Genomic DNA, 8674 nt, shown 5'->3' with positions numbered 1-8674 from the left:
GTTTGTCTTCCACAGATTGGATCCAAATCATGGTGGAACAATTTTTTTTTGGGGGGGGGGGGGGGGGGGAGGGGAGGGGGCTGTGCGGGAGCATGTCTAGTACTCTTGTGTGTTTTCTTTTAGGTAGCTGAGCTGCAAGGCTTTCTCACATGGCTGCAGGATTTCACCCTGCCATGCCTCCTAACAGGCTGGTGAGCTAAATAGCTTAACGTTATACTGAAAAAACACTCTGTACTGCTGAAAAGTGTTGGGACATGGGGAAAGGATTCAGCAACAATATCAGTAGTGAAAGGGAGACTTCCTTTTCTGAGTTTCTCTGTAGAAGTCCCATATACTGGCAAATTTATTGCTGATTTCCTGTAATAGAGTGTGTCTAATTATTTGAGACAGGCTACTGTATATAAAATTAAGGCCTAAAACTGCAACAACTTCATTTGAGTGTTTCATACAGCTCATTGCCTCCACAAGTTGTTGTGTTCACCTGCACGGGTGATTTTCTTCTCTCCCAAGTCAGCAAAACAGAATTGTAGTAAATGTGTAAACAAAACAAAAAGAGATCTCAAATTCCCTTTATATATATATATATATATATATATATTTTAACTCAGCATCCATTTCATCAGTATGCTTGTCACATGAGATTAAAAGTTAAGGTCTACCTTATGCTCACTAGTGATAAGTTAACTGAAGATATCTTCTGTAGAGGTGTCTGACAACAAAGAGATCTTTCTAGTCATGCTAATGGCCTTTTTTGACAGATCTTGAAGTTTGGCTGTGCCTAGATAGGAAATTCAGCCTTTCTCTCTCCTTAAAAAAAATTATAAATAAATAAAATTAGAAGGTTTTTAGCAATTGTATTCTTATAGCCTGGCTTTTTACTATAAATTCTTTAACCTGATAGATAAGTTGCTGGAACAAAAACAATCAGAAAGGATGGTCTGCAATGAATGTTTGCAGGATGATCAAAGTATATGCCTGCTGCATGCTCTGTCTGCAGGGATTGTTTGAGGGCAGACAGGAAGGAGAAAGTTTCTACCTGAAAGACTAAGAACAGTAACATTATTAGGTGAAAATAATTTTAGATCATTTATGTGGGTAAAAAATAGCAATAAGACATCTAAATCATCCTTTTTTTCTCAGTGCTGTATGTGACTAGTATTTTCCAGCTTGATAGTTAGAGGGAGGAACTGGCTTCTTGCCTGGAAGATCCTAACTCACAGCTGCAGATTCCCTTTTAGCTGAAATGGGGATAGATACTGAACACAGGGAGGACATAGAAAGAAATTCAAGAGTGAAAATGTCCTTGTCTAATTCACTTCACCCTTTTTAGTGATGGTACTGTTGGTTGCAAGGACAATATTGAAATGCCACTTGGAGGAAAAAGCAACAACAAAATCTAAACCACCAGATCTACAAGTTTTATTCCTTAGGGTGTGTGACAAGTACTAGCACTGGCATAAAAAAACACAACCAACCAACCAACCAACCAAACAAACAAAAAAACTCCAATGCACTCACACTAATAAAAGTCTAATTTCTGAATGCGCTGTGCACTCTGCATGAAAAAGTCTCATGGAAAGCAGTGGGACCACCCAGTGAGTACAAATATACTTTTCAGTCCCATTTATGATTCTGTTGCATTGAACGCCACAGTGAAATTGCCACACAAGCAATGTGGTCCCAGATGAAGTAGATTCTCATTATGTTTTAATTTCTAAGGCAGCTATTGTTTCATGTAAGATATATAGTGAAAACATTGGAAGATGAACTTGTGAAATGTGGGCAATTGTAAAGAAGCAGGATTTGAAGTTGCTTTTCTTCAAATACATGATGCTCTATTTTCTTTCCCACCCTTTGTTTTCTCAGCAGACTTCTCTGAGAAGTTTTGGTTTCTCCCAGAATAATTGAAAGGTGGAAAATATTATACAGAGATACTTTTCTGCAAGCATGAAGGAAAGAAGAAAACAGGTCAGTGAAAGAGACATCCTCTTTTGTATTTGAGAACAGATGAAAAAAAAATAATCAAGAAATTCCTCAAATTAACAGTTCATTTCTATTGAAATGTTCCCATCTGAGTCAGGAACAAAATCCTCATCATCTATGAGTGCAATTTTAAAAGTAAAAGAGAGAGACAGCATCTGATGATTGCCTGCATAATCAGCTGGTGTGTGCAGAGAAGGAGGAGGAGAAGTGAGGTCGAGGAAGAGAATGGCAGTTGAGGAGAGAGACAGGAAATAATAAAGGAAAGAAAGAAAGAATTTCCTCAGACTGACAAAGTTGTGCTGAGTTGTCAGTTTGAACAGTGTGATTTTACAAATCCAACACAGAGATGTCTACTTTTATCAGTATGTAATATATAAATAAATAAATAAATAGTCTTGTTGATGTTATTTAAACTGACTATAAGAGACGTATGCATTACTCTTAATTAGGTTTGAGATTATGAGCTGCAATATGGTCAGGAGAAGTTTCTTTCTGAGTATTCTGAGGCCTCTTATACATTTGTGTGTGTGTGTGTGTGGCGATAAATACACACATTCCTACACTTCCTATTAAAAATGCTAATGTAATTTACTTTGTATTTGCATTGATACTGTTACTGGAGAGTGATTGAGAACACTAAAGAAGTAGTCAGAGTCTGGATGTTTTAGCCACCAATACTCCCTCTTCTTTTCTTCAGCATGCTACCTACATATTTGGACATCAAAATACCATTGTTCCTATCATAGTCATTGTGATCATTAAATTTATTTAAGCTGTTGATTTTTATGACTTGTGTACTTGAGGTACTTTTTTAAAACCAAATTTTAAACCAGACACAGTTTTGAAAATGTTTTGAAAACTGCCCTGAAGTCTTGAAAACATCAGCATAGTCAGCTATGAAGTACAATACATAACTGAACACTTTGTAATTATTATATGTACTCAAAAAAAATCTAGTAACATTTATTTGAAATAAATCCCTTTGAAGCAAGTATTTGCATTTATGCCATGAAATGCAAGGCCATACAAAACTGAAATACTGTGGAAGAATTCTAAAAAGTGAAGAGTGAATTAAAGTTATATTCAACAAGTCTAAAGCTCAGATACATGTCTTTTGGGTTGTTAGATAGCTAAAGGCACCAAATCCAATTAAAATAAGGTATTTTGTGGCATAGAAATAAGATCAAGCCCCAAAATTACCAGGGCTTTTCTTGAAAAGTTACATTGGAAATATATTTTATGCAACAAAATGAACACAGCACAAGTATTGCAAAAACTGTGCTTTTAAATGAATGCAACAGATTCTATGATGAAACATGTAAATATAATTCTTGAGTCTGCCTGCTTCTGACCATGGTCTTCCAGCTCACTCTAAACAAAATTATATTGTTTAAACTGGCACAGGTTTTCATCATCAGCAGATATCTTTCATGATGGTCTAAGAGAGTAAATAGCAGGAAGGAAGCTTGAGTAAGGACGAAGTCACTACTACTACCACTGTTGTGCTGTATCATTAAATAATATTACCGCTCAACCCTGATTCATTTTCAGTCCTTTTCTTCATTTGTGGGATTCACTCAAATCAGTTCTTAGGAAATAAACCCTTACACCTTAAGAAAGCAAAACAAGTAAACAAGTTTTTAGATGGGGTTCTACTATAGTATAATTTTCAGTCTTCTCATTTCTTTGCCTGTGCTGTAAGAAGAAGCGAGAAAAAAAAAAAAAAAAAAAAAAGAATTTAAATCAGTTACCTGTGAGAGTTTCAGTAAGTATTTTGTTTAATTTCTTCTTCAATTATTTTCAATGATGAAAATAATGTAGGAAATCGCAAACTGTCATATTAAAAACTTCACAATATTTTGTTTAACATAGAAAAATGCAGAGCTTTCATTTGAAAAAGAACATAATTGCTAATTCTGTGCCATCTTCTTTGACTCAATGACTGATTTTGTGTAGATGAATTTTCATTGGTGAAATAGAGGGTTTTTCCAAAACATTTCATTTTATCCAAAGGTCTAAACATTTCCTTCCTTGTAATATGTTTTGCTCTTATTTAAGCTCATGCTTATTACCCACTTTGTAAATACTTGCATGGCCATTTTTCAGAGGTTTGCTCCTTTTTGTATGAATTTCAGGTGATTGTATGCTTGCTTGGTCAGATCATTTCTCCATCTGTTTGCTTTTATGAATTTGTATAAATCTCACTGTGACTTTAAGCCTCAATGCAAAGCATTCTGCATCTGAAACGTTGAAATGCACTATTCTGACAGTTTGGAGAGGAAAAAAAATCTTTTTTTTTTTTTTCCCGCAGCTGAAACTCTGAAGGAAATTTAAATGAAATTCAGAAAATCCTCAGGATCGCCTGAAACTTAATTGTGTCATAAAATAATTTACTGAATCTTCATCTCACTTTCAACTTTGTCTTTCAAGACACATGAACTTGCATATTCTTCAGAAGGAATTCACTTGTAATATTTTACTGTAATGTAGTTGTTTTACCATATTGGGCAGCTGAACTCCACCACACTGCTCTCTCAATCTACATCCTCAAAGAAAAGGGGGGGAGAAAATAAGATGAAAAGGACAAGCTAGAAAAGTGGACTCGTAAACCTAATGAGGTTCAACAAGTCCAAATGCAAGGTGCTGCACCTGGCTTAGGGCAATCCCTGACATGAGGACAGACTGGGAGAAAAATTCATTGAGAGCAGCCCTGCAGAGAAGAGCTTGTGGCTTCTGGTGGAAAAAAAGCTCGACGTGAGCCAGCAGTGGGTGCCTGCAGCCCAGAAGGCCAACTGTGTCCTGGGCTGCATCAACAGAGGGGTGGCCAGCAGGTTGAGGGAGGTGATCATTCCCCTCTACTCTGCTCTTGTGAAGCTCAACTTGGAGTACTTTGTCCAGGACTAGGGTCCCCAGCACAAGAAGGATGTGAACCTGTCAGAGCAGCTCCCAGAGCAGGTCCACAGAGAGGATCAGAGGGCTGGAGCACTTCTCCTATGAAGAAAGGCTGAGAGAGCTGGGGATGTCCAGCCAGAAGAAGAGAAAGCTCCGGGGTGACATTATTGTAGCTTTTCAGCACTTAAAGGGGGCTTATAAAAAAGATGGAGAACGTTTTACATGGGCAGACAATGACAGGACAAGGGAGAATACTTTTGGAGTAAAAGAAGGGAAGTTTAGATTAGAAGTTAGGAAGAAATTCTTCACTCAGAAGGTGGTGAGAAACTGGAACAGTTTTCCCAGAGAATTTGTGGATGCCCCATCCCTGGAGGTGTCCAAGATCAAGCTGGATGAAGCCCTGGGCAACCTGATCTAGTAGGTGGTGTCCCCGCCCATGACTGGGGGTGTTGGAACTAGATAATTTTTAAGGTCACTTTCAACCTGAGCCATTCTCTGATTCTATGATTCCATAAAAGAACTTAAGGGTTGAGGTAAGGACAGGGAGATAACAATTATTGTCATGGGCAAAACAGAATCAGCATAGGGAATATTAATGTAATTTATTAACTATCACTAGTAGAACAGAACAGTGAGAAACTAGAAGCAAATTAAAAATACCTTCCCCCTGACCACCCTCTTCTACATCCTTCCCCTGAGCAAAACAGGGGAATGGGGAGTAGGGGCTGCAATCAGTCCCCTGATGCTTTATCACTGCCCTCCTTCACAGTCACTCTCTGCTCCTGCTCCATGTGGGGTCCCTCCCACGGGATGCCGTCCTGCCTGAACTGAGCCTGCGGGGGCTGCCCACAGGCAGCAGCTCTTCAGGAACTGCTCCCACATGGCTCCATACCACGGGGTCCATCCCCCAGGAGCAAACTGCTCCAGCACGGGTCCCCCACGGGCGGCAGCTCCCCCCAGACCCCCTGCTCCTGCGTGGGCTCCTCTCCACGGGCTGCAGCTCCGGCCCGGGGCCTGCTCCTGCGGGGGCTCTCCATGGGCCGCAGCCTCCTCCAGGCCACATCCACCTGCTCCACCGGGGGCTCCTCCACGGGCTGCAGCGTGGAGATCTGCTCCGTGTGGGACCCATGGCTGCAGGGGGACAGCCTGCTCCACCAGGGGCCTCTCCACAGGCCGCAGGGGAACTGCTGCTGCCTGCCTGGAGCAGCTCCTGCCCTCCTGCTGCACTGACCTTGGGGGCTGCAGGGCTGCTTCTCTCTCATTTCTCACTATTCTCTCCCAGCTGCTGTTGTGCAGCAGTTTTTTTTTATTTTTTATTATTTTTTATTTATTTATTTTTCCCCCTTTCTTCAATTTGCTCTTATAGAGGCCCAGCCAGCATCACTCATATCACAGTTCTGGCCAGTGGTGAGTCCCTTTTGGAGCTGGCTAGAGCTGGCTCCCCTCTATCATGGGGCAGGTTCTGTACTCTTCTCAGAGAGGCCACCGCTGAAGCTCCCCTGCTACTAAAACCTTGCCATGTAAACCAAGTACACATAACAGGAAAAAAAAGAGTAAGGAAAGTGAAAACAAATTGAAAGGGTTATGTGGAATTTCCAGTGCATCTCACAAAATACTGTGTAAGAAGCTCTTTAATAAGATGTATAGTTATAGATGAGATGTAAAATGCTTTCATAGATTTGAAACTAAATAACATAAATCAAAGTAGCAAGACAAATGAATGCTTATTAACTTGGTTAAATATCAACAGAAGCTACTACTCAGTCCTGTGTCAAGTCTGGCTTTTCTTCCCCCAAAAAGCAATCAGTAAAATGACAACTTCTGTAAAGTCTTTGCATTGGCCAAGAGACGGCAAAGCCAAGAGAGAGTCTGTAGTGTGCCTAATTTGATTTATCACTGATAATGATATGCCTTAAAATGAGACATTGAATGATGAACAGAATGAAATATGATCATACAAAGAAAATTGTGTATTGAACTCAAGACTTGGTGGTGAACACCTTTGTTCAGAGCAAAATAGTGGACAGAATGGCAAGAAAAACCTATAAGGGACATAGACTACAGTGGCAAACAGAACAGTGAATATTGCTTAGATACTGGATTAATTTAGCATGTAATTTTTTTAAAGAAAATACAGCAAAAATGTGAGAAAGATGCTGGAAATAGTGATGGAAATTAGAAGGAGAAGGCAAGTTCTAAGGAAAAAGAAACTGAATAAAGGAAGAGAAGAATGGGTGTACATTCTTCAGCGTAACCAGCAGGTCAAAGGAGGTGATTGTCCCCCTCTGCTCTGCCTTTGTGAGGCCTGACCTGGAGTTCTGCATCCAGTTTTGGGGCACAAGAAAGATCTGGACCTGTAAGAGAGAGCCCAGAGGAGGGCTACAAAGATGATCAGAGGGCTGGAGCACCTCTCCTATGAAGAAAGGCTGAGAGAGCTGGGGGTGTTCAGCCTGGTGAAGAGAAGGCTCTGGGGAGACTTCACTGCAGCCTTTCAATACTTAAAGGGGTCTTATAAAAATGATAAAAAGGATGGAGAAGAACACAGGTAGATAACGGCAGGACAAGGGGGAAAGGTCTTAAACTAAAAGAGGATAGTTTTAAATTAGATATGAGGAAGAAATTCTTCAATCAGAGGGTGGTGATGCACTGGAACAAGTTGCCCAGAGATGCTGTGGAGGCCCCATCCCTGGAGGTGTTCAAGATCCTGTTGGATTAGGCCCTAAGCAACCTGATCTACTGGGTTGTGTCCCTGCCTATGGCATGGGGGTTAGAACTAGATGATCTTTAAGGTCCCTTCCAACCCAAACTGTTCTGTGGTTCTATGACATGACAGAGATATACAGAATATCAGATGACATTTTTTCAGTACTTCAGGAAAGAGGCAGTGCTGTAGATGGCTCTTTCTTGTAAAAGATGAAGATACTCACTTGCCATTCCACAAAGTGGCTCACAGAACATTCAGGCTTGCATAAAAGTAGTGGGAACTGGAGACAGAAATATTATGTTGGAGATGATCTTGCAGATAGTCTAAGGAGGAAAATGAAAAAAACACTCCTCTGTCCGAAGACTTTAAATTCAGATTGAGATTATTTCTTGGCTCGTGTCTACATTCAGTGCAAAGTAACATGTTTCATTGGTGCAAATGGCAAGGTTTTGATAGTAGTGGGTCTACGCGGCTGGCATCTGTGATCAGCAGCTAAGGCTGCCTTGCACTGGTCATGGCTGGTTGCAGCCAGTTCTAGCTAGTTCCAGCTGGTTCCAGCCTGTTCCAGCTGGTTCCAGCTGGCTTCCAGGTACCCATCGTGGGGCACAACCGAGCTGATCAGCTACGGCTGCAGTGCCTCTGTCAAAGCACATTTAGTGCAGAAAATCTGCTTTAATGTTTATCTTTGGTTTCTCACTGCCCAAGTCTTTTAAAATTAGCAATAAATTGCATGCATTTTTGCCTGTGGCAGTAGCTGGTGAGCAATGTGTCTGTCTTTATCTCAAAGAGCAAGTCTTCCCACCCTTTTTCTCCTCATCCCTCTGAGGAGGGGGAGTGAGGGAGCAGCTGTGTGGGCGTTTGTTTGCCCGGGCCAGTAGATGTCCATGCAATTCGACATCTTTGGATAACATACGAGAGTGAAACATTCACTTTTCTTTATGTATTGCTTTTGAGGGAGGCTGCGGATATTTGCATCACCACAGCCTTTTGCAGTTTCATTTTCCAAACATAGTTTTGGGAATACTATTTCATGAAAGTTTTTCTGAGAGCTAGATTTCAGAAGAAGCTGAAGAAAAAAGAGAACTCTGCTACACT

The 8674-nt window shown here is 40.7% G+C and overlaps 1 long non-coding RNA gene across 8 annotated transcripts in view; it reads left to right on the top strand.

Moving 5' to 3' along the window:
* LOC125181669 (uncharacterized) overlaps nucleotides 1-8674 on the top strand; it is a 90385-nt gene that overhangs the window by 53527 nt on the left and 28184 nt on the right. For 5 of the 8 annotated variants that reach the window (XR_010827586.1, XR_010827579.1, XR_010827582.1 and 2 more), the window contains 3 exons: nucleotides 124-191; nucleotides 1870-1968; nucleotides 4295-7208. This is a non-coding gene — a long non-coding RNA (uncharacterized lncRNA). Of the gene's footprint in view, nucleotides 1-123; nucleotides 192-1866; nucleotides 1969-4294; nucleotides 7209-8674 lie in introns of those variants that run through there. The other 3 variants (XR_010827584.1, XR_010827585.1, XR_010827580.1) reach the window with 3 other exon arrangements.

Source organism: Anser cygnoides, chromosome Z (genome assembly GCF_040182565.1).
Source record: "Anser cygnoides isolate HZ-2024a breed goose chromosome Z, Taihu_goose_T2T_genome, whole genome shotgun sequence".
NCBI lineage: Eukaryota > Metazoa > Chordata > Aves > Anseriformes > Anatidae > Anser > Anser cygnoides.
This window is presented reverse-complemented; position numbering and strand designations above follow the sequence as displayed.